Source organism: Anastrepha obliqua, chromosome 1, assembly GCF_027943255.1.
Source record: "Anastrepha obliqua isolate idAnaObli1 chromosome 1, idAnaObli1_1.0, whole genome shotgun sequence".
Lineage (NCBI taxonomy): Eukaryota > Metazoa > Arthropoda > Insecta > Diptera > Tephritidae > Anastrepha > Anastrepha obliqua.
In genome coordinates this window covers 43,454,152-43,472,816 of record NC_072892.1, presented here as the reverse complement: position 1 = coordinate 43,472,816, position 18,665 = coordinate 43,454,152, and the positions used below count along the sequence as shown (strand labels likewise).

At 33.5% G+C, this 18,665-nt stretch overlaps 1 protein-coding gene across 3 annotated transcripts in view; it reads right to left on the bottom strand.

The window, feature by feature from the left end:
- LOC129253100 (uncharacterized) overlaps window positions 1-18,665 on the bottom strand; it is a 146,105-nt gene that overhangs the window by 12,700 nt on the left and 114,740 nt on the right. The gene's annotated exons all lie outside the window — the stretch shown is intronic.

Sequence of the window (18,665 nt, the reverse complement as noted above, 5' to 3'; positions counted from 1 at the left end):
TAATAAAGAGAAATTACAATAATTTCCAAAAATTGTATATTATTCAAAATCAAGTTAACCACCCTTTATATGGCCGCAAACAAAGTTTTTTAAATTTATAACTTTTTATTAAAAAAAGTAATTTTATTGGACTTGGAAAACATCATCGTTTAATGTCCCTATCTCTCATCTATGAAGCCTCGCACGCAGCCTTCTTTGCAGGCTTTCCATGCAAAGAGAACTTACTCTGAATGAAATCATATTCGAGTTTTAGAAATGCTACTACATTTTACTAATGAGTTACGCATGAACACAGTTTATTACATATTTATACATACCATACATATGTATACGCATCCATCTCAATTGCCGATAAAATGGCCAAGATAAAAAGCTGAATAGAAAGCAATTATATTTGTAAGCAAAGCGTGGAAAATAAATTGCTCTGAAAATATAATAAATCACGCTCACGCACTCAGCGAAATAAAGAATAATAAAAAGCAGAAAGATAAACTGTAGTACGTCACAGTTCGTCGTTAACCTTGAATGCGATTTTTACTACCAGCAAATTGGAAACTTGAAGAACATAAAATTGGTTGGAGACTTTGCGTGCGTTGCAATAATGTCACTGTCGAAAATGCCTATACATCTTGTAATCACCGTAAAATGAGCGTCATTAGCATGAAGTAATAATCGTAAGCGTTGCAATGAATATGCTTATCGGTGTTTTCTGCAACTTAAGGTGGACTAAGCACACAAAAGCAGCAAATACGGTGAATTATGTAGTAGCATAATGACTGTGCTTTTAATAACTGGGCTTTGTGAGATTAGCTAATGTGCTGCAGTGACTTGGAAGAAAAATGTTTAATATAAAGTCAAGAAACTCATTAGTTAAAAGAAATTATAATAAAAAGGGTGGGAAGATATATCAAATTTTCGCATAAAACTTCAAAAATGTAGACATGAAAGTATGCTTTGATTTTTACACTAAGTGTTTTAATGTTAGGACAAGTGCACTTGGTAATTGCGATTTTTTAATCATTTTTTTATTTTTTAATAATATCTGAAGGAAGGAAAAATTTTCATATGCGCCTGTAACTATAGATTTTATGTAGTAATGGTGCATGGTTAGGTTTGGTTGAAGTGGTGATTCACCAGGAATCCAATTAGTGCTTCCGCACCATTTTGTTTCCACATCCTCGCTACCAACAAGTTATACGGTGATTTTTCTACGACTATATCCAGTCTGTGCGATTGAAAAATGAGGTTATTTACGTATATACCGGCCAGTTCTTCGAGGTTTTCAAAAAGCGGTTATTCACAGAGGGAGTGGAAGATAGTTTCCTTTTTTTCCAATATTATAAGGGATACTCATTTTGACTGCCTGTTCTCCTATGGGCCAGAATCCAGTTATCACTGTCGTGAGCCTGCAGGCATCCCTTCGTTTTCGTTTCATATATATCAATTTGAGCCTTCGTTTGTGGTTGTAGGTTGGCCATAACGTTCTACTGACTTTGCAGGTTATCTGATCCTTCCATCTACAATCTGCGAATTGTAGGTATTTTGAGCCAGAATGGTGCAATCTTGATTATACCCCGTGATGAGAATATCGATTCTGAAAGAATGTTACTGCCGCCAGTTCGTTCTGCTTTCGTTTTCTTCAATGTTCCGATGTCGCGGGACCTATATTAAGGTGACGTTATGGTTTCTGCGTAAGCTGGTAAGCCTATTCCTACTTTCCACCAGTTGGTATTAAGGAGCAGTCGAGAGAGTTTGCAGCCTTGTCGGACATCTGAATTTCTTGAATTTCTTCTTCATCGACTTTAAACGATTTTAAAATATTGAACAATTTGACATGTTGCACTGTGTCTAATATTTTTCGTAGTCTACAAAACATAAAATATCATCTTTTTGTACACCTCTACAATTCTCACAGGTGCTTGTGCACAAAAAAGGTACCCATTGCTTCATGTCACATTGCTTCTTCGCATGTGCTGTGAATTCTGTTGTGTATAAGTAGAGCTTTCTGAAATATATTTAGGGCGTGACTCATTAGACTTATCAATCTATATTCACTGTAGTGATTAGCATTGAATTTTTTCGTTATAGTTTCACATTCTTATTGTTCCTGGATATCTTTGACTGTTATACGAAATATATGGTAACTACCCGCCATGCGCTACTCTGCCGTTAAGGCAAAACATTTGATTCTAAGCCATGGTCAAAATCTTTCTCTCAGATGTGAAAAATAGAGAGCTTAAATTTTGTATCTTTACTTTGCCTGTTTATTTCCACTTAGTGGAGTTTGCTAAACCGCGAACATTCACTTAAACAGCAACTTTGTGAAAAATGTGCTTTTTGTTTTCACAATTTTATTAGTAATACGAAATAAATGATAAATTTGATTAATGCAGAGTGAAGGTAGACACTTCAAAATTGTATAGCGAAAAAGCAGTACTAAAAGTGGTTCAGTAAAGGTTGTCTTCTTGCAATTTGAAAATTAGTTTTGTGACTTTTGAACACATTTTGGCTTATAGACACGCACACTCTTGTAAGCTTATGGATTTTATGTCAAACAAAACCTTCCAGGGAAGAACAGCTTCAAATGAAATAATCCTTGTGAAAGTCGAAGCAGTCTAGCAGCTAGGAATCTATTTTAAAAGATGTATTATAGAAATGGGTCATGCAGGGCCGTAGAGAGCATATCCGGGCCCCGGGGGAAAATTGCAAATGCGGGCCCTTTCCAATTATGTCTAATTCATAGAGAGAACTTCGGGCCCGGGGGAAAAAGTACCCGATCCCCCCCGCGCCTCTCGTCGGGCCTGGGTACATGTCACAGTTATTTTAGAGTGCCAGTTTGTTTCTGGCGGTTGTTATACTAGTCGGTTGCTATACTAGCAGAGGAGCGCAACTTTTTTTAGCAGAAACTTTTTTTTCCTAACTGTAATTAGAGGAGGACGCAAAGCTCAATTTTGGATCCCTTTTTATTTGCTTTGTATTTTGGCCTATGGCTGTAGCAAAATGTCTCTTTAAATATCCGTCAATTATTTGGAATATATTTGGATATGTTAAAGGCATATAGTATACGTAGTAGTTCAAAGTGGCGCAAAACTAATCATCCTATCAGGAGATTTATAAGTTTTACAAATGAAATCGTACGGCACTTATAAACTACATAGCTGAAGTATGCAAACATACAAACAACGGAGCTCGGTGAAGTGATAATAATAATTTTCATGACCCAAAATCGTTTCACTTTTGTATTTAGTAAAAAATTTATTCAAAAGGGAGACTGGATGATTACTTTTGCATGATTTTTTATACGGTTGCATATATTCTGCACACATTAATTCCATAGACTATCAAATAAAAGACGATCAAATACTATTTTTTATAAACAATGTCAGTATAATTGAATTTGTTGTTCTTTTTATACTTAGAAATGCATAAATCAAATACAAAAATTATGAATAAAAGTAGAATTGTGAAAAAAATTTAACTTTCCTACTTTGAAAAAAAGTATATTGAAGGTCAAAATTCATTAAAAAATTTAAATTCATGAGAAAATAAAAAACTGAGTATGCGGTATTTCCGTATAAAATCGATGACTTCAAATGCAAATGCATTTTTTTGTGGATTATAGAAAAAGTTAATTTTTGTTATTATCAAAAAAGTACGAAAGGAAACTGCTGCGATTCTCCGCAATCCGATGATTATTTCAACAGAATTGCCATTTTACTTCAAAGGGCTGTAGCTCCTGCTGCGTCAAATCAAAAGGTCACGTGCAAGAAGTTTGCGGGATTAATTTAGAGTTGGCGTATAACGCACATGGAGAAATTTATGTCGCGTGTTCACGAGTCGAGGAGTCATTATATTTGCTTATTTATACTTTGGTAAATAAAACTAAGAGCTTAGCTTAGCCGAAACATTTCCACTTAATTTCTTTTCCTTATAAATAAAAGGCAAACATTTGGAACGAGTTTCATAAAATCAAGAAAGAAAATGCGAAAAATGTTGCCGCTTTCAATGAATTGGAGTTGGAAGGCTGAATGGGAAGCATAACCGTTTATGAAGGGTTACAATTCAATCGATTTTTGGTGGTACGCAGGTAAGTAAATAAATTAGAATGAATAAATAGTTATTCCTTCATAAGCAAATGTTACGTATACGCCATGTATGGTGAGCAATTTTTTTAATAATTTTATGTACGCTCGTTCCACACTCTCATGCATGAAAGGCAATATTTAAGTTGCAAGTAAAATCCAAGCACCAAAAAGGGAGAAAATACTTTCGAGAGTTTTGCGGCATTCTTTTACAATTCGTTTAACTGCATTCGGCTGCATTCTATTGGTATTTATTTCTAACAGGTAAATATTCTATGTAACATTTTTTTGTTTGTTATTTTTGCCACATTTTTTCTGTGCACCAAAAGAAAAAACATTAATAGTCATAAATTTTGATTTCCCAACAATAAAATTGGCCACAGAAATTTTTTACTCACCTCTTTGCCGTTAAATGTGTACGTAGCCGTAAAGTCGCCAACACAATGGTTTGAAAAACAAATTATTTATTCAGTGTGTAAATAATAAAAGCATTGCGAAGTCGGTTGGCTAAAAACTACGGCCAAAGTTTTATGGAGTAGCTTAAAAAAGTAAATAAATTCTGAATCATTTTATATAAGTGGAATGGCTGGGTGTTTCATTGTCGGAAACGTTTTAATGGGCATGAAGTTAAAGGCCAAAGTGCATAAATTAAATTTATTTAAATTGCTTGTGCGCTTAAAGCCATACGCAGTCCTTTCTCTCAGGCAATCGATGAGAAATTACCCACTATGGCTCAAATGCAGAATATCAATGATTAAAAATCAGATGGAGTAGGGTAAATAAAAATAATTTGAGCAATTTTTGTTGTACTTTTATATTTCTTGATAATTTAAAATAAAAATATTTCTCGTAAATCTTTTGTTGAATGCTGCTGAACTGGTAATCATTGGCCGTAGGGTGAGTGGTACTTGATAATTTATTGTTGTACTTAATGTGAAAAAAATTATGCTAAAATTCTTGAATTAAATTTCAGCAGCAAATGTTAGAGCATTCAAATTAGAGCTCTTGACTTAGTACGCATATTTCTGAACAGCCCCGGTGTATGAGCAACGAGTTCCCACGCACTTGTTTGATGCTCATGGGGCAATTATTTTTCGAACATAATTTCAGATCTTCTTATTTTAGGTCTTCTTTAACTGAACATGGGAATATATAGCTCCGTTATCAAATTAGATTAATATATCAACCAAACTAACCGGAGTAACGTGATGCACTGCCTCCACGCATGCCTCCCTGCTGATGAAACTGATAACATGGAACGGTATAAGTTATTCGGAATGGAAATTCAGAGAACGGCCAGTTCTTTAAGTTGTAGAAAATTATCCTATACACACAAATTCTTTACTCCAAATCTGACGTGCATGCTGCCGTAACAGGTGGATTCTTCACATTTCTGTGGGTACCACTTGGAAGCTGTACTCCTTGCTGGTTTAAATGCAGGTTTTTATTTCACTAGCTCGAAAAACCTAATGTATATTCATAAATTACAAGCCTAAGAAAGACCAGATACTCAACAGCTTGAGGCCGCTTCTAAGAACAGGTGTCTTTTGCAGCCGTTCACTTCCAGACAGACTCTGCAAACTTTGGGAGGTCTTTAACTTGTATATGTAAAAGATTTTTCGGAAAAGCTTAAAAATTACTTTAAGATAGAAAATTTAAATATTTAAGTGCTCTATAAAAAATATTTGCTGGAAAATTTATATGGAGGCTACAAAAGACTTACTTGCTTACGTTTAACGTCAAAATTGTGGAAGTTTACATTGAAAAAAATACATCTGTTCGTAGAGCAAAGTGGTAAAAAAGACACCGAAATATCGATTTGTTGTCGTTTTCAACTGGTCTTTCGACTATGTGGAAAATCTTTCCTAAGGAAAGTGCCAAATGACCATTATTTGCGTACCATTTTTGCTGATTGGGCTCATTCAGATTTATTATTCAGATTTATTGGAAAAAATAGTAAAAAATTGTACTGATCGAATGGACCATGCAGCTTATAGGCGTGGCGGACATATGGGAGGTATCATTATAATCATCATAAATCATCATATCATCATAAAATAAATGCCTGAAATTATCTATCAAATTTATGTTAAAAAATTATTCCAGCAATATTTCGTTTTAAATTCTTAAGCGCTTAAAAAACAAAAATTATATAAAATTTTTTTGAAGTTTATTTTGTAATGTATCTCACACAGGGTTAACAATTAGTTAAAGCGCATCTGTACATGCCTCATACAACATATAAACCTCCCTCTAAATTTTCTGTCAAATATTTTTGTAGAACCCTTTAGTCAACAAATATCTTACTTAAAAGGGCTCTGGACCTTTTTGTAAATAAGTGTCAAGTTTACCCATAAAAATACAAGCTAGGGGGCCAAAATGTTCCACAGAAATATTCCTCGTAAAATTCTGCTATAATATATTGACAATAATACTTTTATGGAAAATTGACTTACTAGACTTTTTACACTTCATTATTACAAATTACTAGGACCAAAATTGTGACCGACTACAAAAAAAAATTAGATGCCCTGCAAAAGATATATTTTCAGGGATATTTATTGGATGGTTCTTGATTCCAGATATGCTGTTGAATATTAGAGAGTTCTCACATCACCTGCCAACCCAATTCGAATCAGCAATTTGCTGGGGCTTGGGTTTATGTACGAAAAGTGAAAAATATTGATTTGGCTTTTACTCTCGACTTTACTATAAAAATGCTCCGAAGATAGATGTTGCTAATTGCTTTATTATGAGCAATGCGACTTTTTTTTTATAAAAAATTGTTTGCATCCCCATACGCTTTCCCTGCAGGGTATTTCTTAACTTTTATACACGTATAACCTTCATCATCTTTTATGCCATTACTTGTAGAATTTTACTGTTCGTTATTGCGGTGTCAACTTGTTTATCTGTGGGCATGTATATATTGTCACATTTACAAACATTTTGTGTGGGATGTGGTAGGTATGGTGTGAACACAGTGACAGCTATGGTTTCGGTTATGACAGGAAACAGGTGTCAGCTCATAAAATAAAAAGACTGCTGGGACAACTGTTTTGTTCAAGTTAAATTATGATAAAAAAGAGGGAAATGAAGTATGTGGGAGAAAAATATTGGGAAAGATAAAGCTATGCGGAGGATCCTACTCATAGTACGAGTGATAACGGAAAACTGCTAATGACTAGATTTTTATGGAATTCAAAATTAAGTAACGAAATTTAAAAATGTGTTCAGATGTTAGGTATAAGATCTGAAGCTAAGATATTTTTATATAATATTCCATCGGTGCCAAACGAGCCTTTAAATTTGGGTTGGAATTTGTTAGAAAAATTCGAGAAATTAAATTTTGGGATAATTTTAATAGCTCGGATCAGTTGAACTGGTGGTATTTCCATATTATTTGAGGATTTTTTTAAGCAAATTGGTTTACAATATAAACAGAAAACACTTTAAACTGAAAAACCTTTAATGACTCTCAGACAATTAGGTTGTATTACTTGGCCTATATTTTGAAAGTTATAAATACTACGAAAATTACTCAACACACAGGAACAAAATAGAAAATATTCTAGAAATTTTAGCGCCTTGGAAAATCAGAAGACAAGTATCATATCAAATGTTTGTATCAGTAATTTTTTTCATTTTATGCCACTTTGAAACTTACAGTTTTCCTTTTATGTAAAATTCTGAGATATAATGGCAAAAACCATGTCTGAAATCATCCAAAATTGTTTCGAATATTTATAAGCAGGGACCGAAATAATCATGATTTTTAAATCTTCAATCAAAAAGTTCAAAAGCTTCCTAATATCGTAGAAGAGTTTTGAAAATACATTTTTTTATATATTTTTTATGAATATTTTTTGGCACATCGAAAAACTCAAAAGGCCGCGCCACGCCTAATCTAAACTAAATAGAATTCACTGCAACTCACCTCACCTCAACTGGGTGAGTTAGGGAGAATTAAGGCGAGACGTACTATTTTGAGTTTTTCAATATGCCGAAAAAAAGTAAAACTCAAAAATTAATTTTTATTTCTGAGACAAAAAAAAAAAATCGCTCAAGAAATGATCGAACAAAAAAAAAACTCGAAAAATAATCATTATTTCTGGTTAAAAAAAATAAAACTCATAAAATAATGATTATTTCTGATCAAGCAAAAACGACTCAAAGAGTAACCACCATTTCAGAGCGAAAAAATTATACGCGAAACAATTTTTATTTTTTATTAAAGAAATATAACTCGATATAAGATTTTTATTTGTATGAGCAATATAATCTGTGGCGGCTTTACATAAAGAATCACAAAGATTGACACTCAAAGGTCAAGTATATCTTCCGTTTTTTAACGTTCTTTCTCTTTCTTTTGCAACCAGCAGGGCGACTGTAGTTGAAATTACCATAACACATCAGCTAAAAATTAAACTGAGAAATATATTTTGAGCTAGAGGCAATCCCCTGAACAGTTTTGTAAAACTGTAAAAATGTTATGCTAATTCTATGGATCAATTAGTACTAATGGCGGTCGCCACAGCGGAATGGGTTGATGCGTGACAACCAATCGGGAGTGCGCAGCGCGCCTCAACAAATAATACAAAAAGATTTTGCTAATAGCGGTGGTCCCTCGTCTGGCAATGGCAAGCCTCCGAGTGTATTTCGGCTATGAAAAAGCCCCTCATAAAAGATTTCTGCCGTTCGGAGTCGGCTTGAAACTGTAGGTCCCTCCATTTGTGGAACAACATCAAGACGCACTCCACAAATAGGAGAAGAAGCTATGCCAAACATCCAAAAAGGGTGTAATCCAGAGATTATTTTAGCTAAGTTGCCTGCCGCTTTCAATTGAAAAGCAATAAGAAACTTCTCATGCTTACATACACTTTTCCCTCGATCCTGGACATCCAATAATGTATAACGACAGCAAGGACAACCGCGAACAGCACAATCAAAAGCCAAGGTTTAGAGAAACCTTTCTATAAAGTTCACATTTTGCACAACTTATAATATATATATAATATATATAAACGTGATAGGAGTCCATCATAAGTCGAAAAATTTCAATCATTTATCAGCTTTCTTGCTTTGTAAAAAATTTTCTGTAAATAATTTCTAGTCCTTTTTTCTATATCTAATAAAGCGTTTTCGAAAGCTGTGTTATTAATCTATTCTCTTATTTGGGGCTCAACAAAAATACCCCTTACTTAATAGATAACAAATCCCTTCTTTAATTTTTACAACAATAAAATTATTTACATATACCTTCTTTATATAAATCTTAAAAACTGTATTTAATAAATCTCAGTTTTAAGCGCAATTTCGGCTAATTAATTCTACACTTTGTACAAGAGGCTAATTTGCAATATTTTTTAAGACTAGTTCTAAGAATATAGCATTTATGATTATGATGATAATATTAATGCTATTTTATCCATATAATTTTATTTCACTGCCTTATAAACTTTCTAATCTATGTATAATATGGCACAAAATATGTATTTACCTCAAAATGAGTAACATCTGCATTAAGTAATAATCACTCCTTTCAATTAATATGATTACGAGCGCATTACGATTCAACATTGACAAGTGTAAGGCCATAAGGCAACAGCTGTTGCGGCAGTTTAATGACCATCCACTTAATCATCAAGTCATTCGAGATAAGCTGCCAAGTAACTGGGCTTGGAATAAAAACAACAAGTTGGGGAACTCATTTGTTAAAATATTCTGTAAAAAAGCAAAAAAATACAAGAGGGGGAACCATTCAAAAGCGATTAAGTTTTTGTTTACACACGAATGTTACGTATACGACGTGTACATCCTCATTTACTTATATATTTTTTGTCTGATGACCATAATGTAGAGAATACAAAGGTGGCATCCAACTCATACCGCTATTCTGCGCTCAGTGAGCTTAGAAAAATCACTGTGTGTGTGATATCACACTTGTGCGTGTGTGTGTGTAGTTTGAGTAGTTTATGCTTCCCCTTGCATTCTTGTTCACATTTCTCTCACACAATTGCAATAGTGAGACGTAGGCACAATATTGTATTCTATCATTCTTGTCTGACAACAGATTTACCTCTAAGTATTCATTATGTAAGTTATACCAATTGAAGGTTTCAGGGGCACTGTACATAGTCTGTTGGCGCTTCATTATTTTTAAGGTAATCTCATTTTTTGAAACATTTTCCTCCATTGCATTTCATTTTAATGGATTTTTAACAGGCAAATTAATTTTACTAATTTATTTTATTTAACTATAAACTGTGAAATTCTTCAAATGAAATAATAATAAAATAAGTATTACTCGGACTCTATTTTTCAGTTCAATTGTTATTAAGGGGGGCCTCTTATCAGTCGCCTTCAAAAAATCGATTTTTTTTACTGCAATCGATAGATATATTATAGGAGAATGTTCGCTTAAAATTTTATAGCGGAACTCCAAGTGATTTCGGAGTTACAGGCCTGTGTACCGTCCCTCGTGTGACTATACTGTCTACCTTTTGAAAATTTTGAAACACGTTTTCTCAAAACCATGTTTTTGAAAATGGCGTGTAAGATTAAAAAAACGACGAAAGTTATCGTTAATCTATATAAAAATAATTAAAATGCGCAACTAATTAACTAACAAAATACAAAAAGAATTAATTTTTTAATGTTATTTGACCCCTTCTTTGAAGAAAAAATAGCGAAAAAAAGCACTTTTTTCAATAAGTAATTGGGTGTGAATCTCCGCCATTTTCTTTTTTATTTATGTTAAAAAATTGTTTATTACTCTTCGATGGTGTTGATACTCACACCTATTCCCTTTTTAACAAGAATTGTGCGTGCTTGGCGGAGTCGCAAAGAAGGGTTCCCGCTTAAAAAGTTGGACGATCACTTTATCCTAGTTTTTTGTCATCACTCGCTTCAAGCCGCGCCCGGAAAAGCTATAAACATTTTTTTACATCCTATACCGCTGATTCCACAACACAACAAGCTTTTTTAATTTTTTAATCACTTAAGATAATTTCGGCCCTTTCGAATGCGTGCATAAAAATACCACCTCAAAACGCTTCGTGCACTTCTCACTCATTTTTGTTTGGTTGCGTTTACGGCAAAGTTTCGAACGACACTAACCCGAGTTAGCACTGGCGTCGTATCTGAAGTTACAAGAAAAAACCGGTTCTTTCCTTCTGATACAGACTGTATATCAAAGAATATAAGAAATAAGCGTGAAAGTGAATTCGCGCTGGTCAACGTGATATCGTACCACTGTTATAAATTGCAGTACACTTTTCCTCCTGTACTATCCAAATAATTTATTCCATTTCTTTCCTACTTTAAAGCCCATAAAAAGTATTTAGAAATAGATTTAACGCATATTTTTTTGAGATTAAAATTTTATGAATTTTTTAGAAATTGAAAAGGGGAATATCCTCTAAATAATCTCCAAACTTCCTCATTACGCCACATCCTCCTATCCAAGCCTCCTCACCTGCATTATACAACTACATTTGACATTGGGTGAAGTGGTTGACGAGAAGCACATCGTCACGTTTTTTCGAGTGTGCGAAAGTAATTAACAAAATGTTTAAAGTGATAGTAAAATAAAATATCAACCACGTCATCAAATAAGTGAAAGCCATATTTTCAGAGGAAATGTATGATATATACCATTTATTCCACATCATAACCCAATAAACCTTAAGCTTTAAGGTTTACTTGGAGTAAAGTTGAAAACTGTGGAGTACCTCTCAAAACTCAAATGGTGATTTTCAACAGTAAGGCCAGTTGAGAGATATAGTGTTCTTAAGAGAAAGAGTATATATCCATGTACTTATATATGTATATGGTGAAAACAATTTTCGGCCTATTGAAGAATCAAATTTTGCGAATAAGTTTGAAACTATATTTTTCTCAAGTTGAAATTTTATTAACAAGTGTGATCCTCCAATTGGTCCTTATATAACAATTCAAAACAATATAAAATATTCTGAATAACTTTTAAGATAAGTTTTGAAAATCTTTTAAGGTTGGGGACTTATTGTGAGACATAGATAAGATTTTGCATATCTTATATCTGCAAATCTTTAAAATATCTCCATCTTTACGCGGATCAAATCAAATTCAAGGAAAGCGGCATTCTTAGAGTTTTCTCAATGAGTTATATTTAAAACTGTTTTTACCGATAATTATATGTGCCCATAATTATGTTAGTGGTTAATTCATATCTTTCTTGTTTCGAGATATTGAATGAATTAAATTTAAATAAATTAAAAAAATGTTTACATTATGCGACCTTTTTATTTAGAATTTTATTAGTCTTGATCAACCGAAATTAATTATGATTACGAAATTGTATGTGAATTTCATATGAAAATGTTGTTTTTGAAGTCGGAATCAACTTAGACCATTTTCAAAATTAACTGAATGTTCTATGAATGAATTGAAGCAATACAGAACTATGCGTTTTATTTGAAAAAATAACTTTAATGAAACAATTCATAAACATTTATTAATTATTTTGAGAAAGTAATCCATTTTTATCATTTTGAGGCTTTGAACTCCTCAAATATTTCTGAAAAATTGGACGGATGTATGGTAGTGAACCCATCAAAGTGCAAGTGAGATTTACGAATTGCTGAAAAAAAACTTAATATTTCGAGAATGTTGGCTTACCGCACGACCAATGGTTTTTCCCAAACGTCTGAAGTGACGGACAGAAAAAGAAGTGGTCGTCGTCGTGTGAATCGAACCAATGCAGTCATAAAAGCAGTTCGAGAAAGTTTGCAGAAAGTCGTGCCCAGGGAAATGAATTTATCGACCAAATGCAAGTTAAGACTAATTAGTTATCTCCACATGAAAGCCTTCTGTCGCTCAACTGGTCATCTTTTCATAATGCGCTTTAAGAAAATTAGGCTCGACAGATGGCTCTTCGGTGGCACGCAGCCAACGGCCATAAAAATATTATTTTCACAGATAAGAAAATGTTCACTGTTGAAGAAGTTTTTAATAAGCAAATCGGCCAAATCTATGCTAGAACTTCTAGAGACGAAAAAAATGTTGATCCAAGTGTTCAGCGTGGCCACCATCCAGTGGGGAGCGTCTTGTAAAGGTGTTATATCTCTTATCTCTCTTCAACGAAAAACGGGTTTAAGACCGGAGCAAAAGTGTAGCAGTTGAATAGTATTTTCTTCAATAGAGAGCGTTGGATCTTTCAGTAAGATTCCGTTTTAGTCCATATGGCAAAAACCACCCAGCAGTGGTGGCTGGCTTCTGGAAGTCCAGATCTGAATTTGAATCAGTTCGTGGTCACAATTGGAGAAAATGGCATTACGAAGCAAAATGGCATACGAGCAGCGACGTCAAAATCCATGGAAACCGTGCATGCTGCAATAGCTGAACGATCTACTCGTTCGAGGACTTGTTGACCATTTCGAATGAAAATTTAAAAACACATTTTTAATATTTTAATATTAAATAAAACTAAAAATTAAAAAAAAGGATTATAATTTTATAGTATATTACTACTAAGTATATTATACTATAGGTATATATATGTATCGTACGCTTAGGATTGTACAGAGGTATTTAAAAAGTTTTATTTTTGAGTAATCACGTACTAAGTAATCCAAGTAATTTGGACATTAACGTAAATTTTTCTAAAAATTATTTTTGTTTTTTTTGCGGATGGGGGGCTCAAATGAGTAATGCTTAATCAAAGCTGTGGTCGCAGCAAAAACTAATTTTTTTTTCAAGGAAGTTTTTAAAAAGAATATTAAAAAGAATCACTTTAAAAAACTTCATGAGTTAATAATAAAAAGTTATGTAAAGTTTGACCACTGATTCCGGATGCTCTTCATCCATTGATGTAATTTGGAAGTGACGAAAAAAGAAGCATACGTTTGTCCCCTTCATGATAAGATAGCAAAAAAATTGAAAAAGTTCGAGTAAACCTTAAAATAATTGTAGGTTATTCTATGAATGGTACTCAATTATTTATATTTTTAACTAAACTATTTCCGTTGATTTGTCACATCAGGCTATGAACAGAGAAAAAGCACATTTACAGTGTCCTCAATACGAAATGTTACTTCTTCGAAGATTAACTGGTATTACTACATATTTGTATACCAATGTTATGATGCAAACAACTTCCTTCTAATAATGGGCAATAAGTCCCGCTAACTTTTTAATGTCGCTGTTTGCCGAATAAAAATATAACAGGTGAAGTCCAAAATAAATAATACTGACCTAAAATAGTAAATAATACAGGAGCTTTGTTATGATAACTTCGAGTTTATTCATTCAAAATAGTCCCCTTTGGCCTCGATACACGGTTTTGCGCGATCTAAACGCTCTTCGAAAGAGTGTTTCAGGTCATTGACCGGAATGTTCTTCAGGATGTCGGTACAAGTCTTTTGGATGGCCTCTACGGACGCAAAACGTTTTCCTTTCATGGCCAAATGCAATTTTCTGAATAAGTAGAAGTCACAGGGAGCCACATTAGGCGAATACGGTGAGTGATTGATGGTTAAAATGCGATTTTCAGTCAAAAAATTAGTGTATAAAAGTGGATCAATGAGATGGTGCATTATCATGTAATAAGCGAAAGCTTGCTCCTTCGCGGTATTCAGGGCGAACTCAAAATGTCAAGGTAGAAAATTGCATTGACGGGTTGGCGCGTTAGCATAAACTCCTTGTGGACAATTCCCTTGAAATCATTAAAAATAAATGAGCATCGACTTGATTTTTGACTTTCCAAACGCGATTTTTTGGGTGACGGCTCATCTGGGGCCTTCCATTCGGCATTTTGACGCTTAGTTTCAGATTCATGTTGGAAATACCACCTTCATCACCAGTTACAATGTTGTAAAGGAAGTTCTCGTGTTTTCTCGCCTTTTTAATGAGGCATTTCGAATGTTGAAATCTGAGGATTTTTTTGTCCTCAGTTAACTTGTGCTGAATGAAAAGTGCACAGACATTTCGTAAGACCAAATGATCAGTTACAATGCGATACATATGATTACGGTCCATTTTTGATAAATATACAAACAATTTTGAAGGATTTTTCGGTGAGTACTTATTTTAGCATACGAGCTGTTTATTGTTATGTTCTCACAACCATCTCTGAAATGTGTAAACCACTCATAAACTCTGGCACGAGATAGATCATCATTGACGTACACTTTTTTCCATCAATTCAAATATTCTGGTAAACGTTTTACCAATTTTGAAACGAAATTTGATATTATCTCTTTATTCGAAACTCATTTTGCTGAAATAATGAGTTATTTACGTAAAATGGTATACAATGTCATCAATTGTATTCGTACAGACATATTGATATATTCTGTATATCCCATACTTGTGCGAATTCGTCTCAATGAGAATAAATTATATGCTGCTAATTTTTCAGCAAAAGTTTTTATTGCTACGCTTTTGAGTCCTTTTTCTTTTAAAATTTGCTCTGAAATAAAATGTAATTATTTTCAGAAAACATCGCGAATTTATTAAGTAAAGAAAATTGAACATCTTATATCACCTTTAATTTGCTCCTCATGGAGAAACTCTATACCAAAACTGTCAACATTGAATAAGTCTTAAAATTATAAAATGTTTTCAAAAATTTTCAGTTTATTTTTATTATGTCCAAGCCTTAGACTGAATAAATGTTTAGAAAAATTCTCGGCAATGTATAAAAGAATCATCACTTGACACTGATTTGCCTTTTTTTGTATAAATATAGCTAGCAACCTATTTCAAAAAAAAAAAAATTTAGTTTTAGTTTTCTAAATATTATAGTTTTGTTTAAGAAATATCTTGCATTCTTATAAAATGTTCTATTTTACTGCAGTATGTGCTTAAAAGGTGTTCAATGCTGGGAAAATAATTTTTAATTATTCGTGCCTTGAAAAACTAAACCAATACATTTATTGGGCTGTTAACGAAAAATGTATTTATTTCGTCAATTTTAATTTATGATAGAATCTAAAAAAAAATAAATTTTCAGTTACTTCTCTATTTTATTGCATGCGTGATTTGCTCTTACCTCATTCCTTTCACACGCATAAAAAAAAAATTAAAAAAAAAAAATTACTGTCTGAACGCATTCAAAGCCGCGTAATAATTTAATTTTGTGTTAACGGGGTTGTTATCATTACGAAAAGCGCAAATATTATTCAGAAAAGTGACAAGCAAAGTGAAACAGCGAAAATCTTGCGGTGCTGTATGTGTCTGCAGTAGCCAACACCACAGCAAGGGTTTCATGCAGCACAAACGGACAACCAAATACGAAGCGGCAATTAAATTATTTTCTTTTCCTATAATTTTTTGTCTTTGCTTTTCTTTTTGTTCTTTTATTTAACTTTCATTTCGATTTTACTGCACATTTCACTGATTGCCGAGTTGCCGTGCGCATTGTCTCTCACCCCCTAGATGACTTGTTGCTTTTGTACAAACTGCACATTAAAAGCTTAACGCAAAAATGGTTGGATGTGTGCGTCCTTACACTTAATGCCGTAAGTTAAATGCTTCCTTTTTCGCTTCCGCTTTTATTGCGATATTAATGTGCTCAGTATTCGAGCTGCTGCTACGGCTAAAATCCTTTTGATGGATAGAATTTAAATAATTCGCAAGCTGAAAGTTGTTCTTTCGATTGATGGAAAAAAAGAACGTGAACGGATTTCTGCAACAATAATTAATCGATGGTAAGATGCATTTCTCTTCCGAGTGGTTGTGGTGCGACCTATTATTCTTTAAAAATTCAGCAACCATTTTCTTTCATTTGTTCCCATCCTGGCTGAAGTGACTAATTCTTGTGGTGCATACTTTACGTTGAGTTGAACAGCAAAGATCGAAACTTTGCTCGATTACGAGCGTAAGGCATTAATCATTTCCGCTTGAAGTAAATTAATGAGCTTTTGTATGTACAAACGCATATAGCCTTACATACAAATATAATTTTAGATATACACAAATAAGTTGCTCATGCGACATGAATGGAAAGTTTGAGAACCAATGTGATTAATTACAAAGCTCAGAATTCGACAGAAACCAATGGATTTTTGAAACGCAAGAGAAAATAATTTCAAAATCAGTTACTTAGAAATGATAGCTAAAGGTTTCTACTGTATCTTATATTAGATAAGAATAACTGATCCCGTTCAAGTGCATAGGACAGAACTTCGCACATTAACATCAACCGATACGACGGCCCTTGGAGTGTGCGAAATAATGGCTCTGTGGAAGATTTATAGATCTTTCTGCTGCATGAGCTTTATAATGGTACAGCAAATAAAGACTAAGCAGCTTCGTGGGCCAGATCCCGAATACTCGTAAATAGCAACGCTCCACTGAATACATTTAACACCTGACCTGCTGGAGGGGTCGCTTACTCGCTCGGCTTTGTCGTTTTTAAAACTTCTAAGTATTTTTTTTGTGCTTTTATAGTATAAAATCTACTTATATAATATATATTTGAAGTGCAACTTCTTAGGCGTCTTTGGACAAGCGAGAATGGAGATTAAATTTCAAGGTAATGCAACGTTTTGGGCATTTTCGTTCTGCGAGAGAGAAAAAAGTTATAACGTAGAGGAAAAGGAGAGAGAGCCATACCTTATAAATATCTTAGATACACTTTAGGCTATTTTTCCTGAGTTTTTCCTTGTGGTTGCTAATTTATGGTGAGAAATAACACTGCCTACTTTTTGGCGCTTGTTTGTTGGTGCCAACTTGTAGAAAATATATTTTTGGTGCCTACTTTTTGGCGTTATATTTCCTTGGTGCCTACTGTTAGGGTCGTTTTTTGGTCCCAATTTTTTGGGTTTTTTTTTGTTTTTTTTTTTGGTGCCTACTTCTTGGCTATTATATTCGTTTCCTTGCTAGTGTTTGTGCGTTCTATAAAGAGCTATCCATTCTGTCGTCGGATTTATTGGTATTGTCTAGCGGTAATTTGTGCCGTTGATGCGATCCTGGAATCGCTGCGTTTGTGGGGGTGATAAACGCTCAGAGTTTAGAGTTTAGAGCGTTGTTGCCACGGTTTGTGTACGGCGTTTACGTACACCAGTCGACCCTTCTCCGTTTTTTGTAAATTTTGTCTATTTGTATTCTCTGCAAATGTTGTGAATTTATTTAGATATATATTCTTTCTCTCTCTCTCTCTTTCTCTCATTCTCTCTCGGGTCTCTCCCTCTTTCTTTGTCTGCCTTGAAAGTTTCACTTCTGTTTTGTGTACTACGCTACACGGATTTTTTTTTATATTTTTTATTATTAAATTACTTTTTTAAAAAAATTTTGTTGAGAAAATCCTAGCTTTTAACATTTAATATTTATTTATTTATAGTTGTTGTTTTTTTTTTTTGTAATTTAATCTGCTAAAGTTAAAAAAATTTCGTCAAAATTTTTTGGCAAATATTTATTTTGGCCGTCTGTGACAAGCACCCACTAAAAATTTTTGTCTTACATTTTTATTAATAGCTGACTAAGTTCAGTAATCCTTGAGAGTTTCATAGTGGGATACCATTAACTTTTCGAGTTAAAAGTTGCTATTTCTTTATTTTTATGAGCGCATTACCCTCTCTGGCAGTTATTAATTTTTGC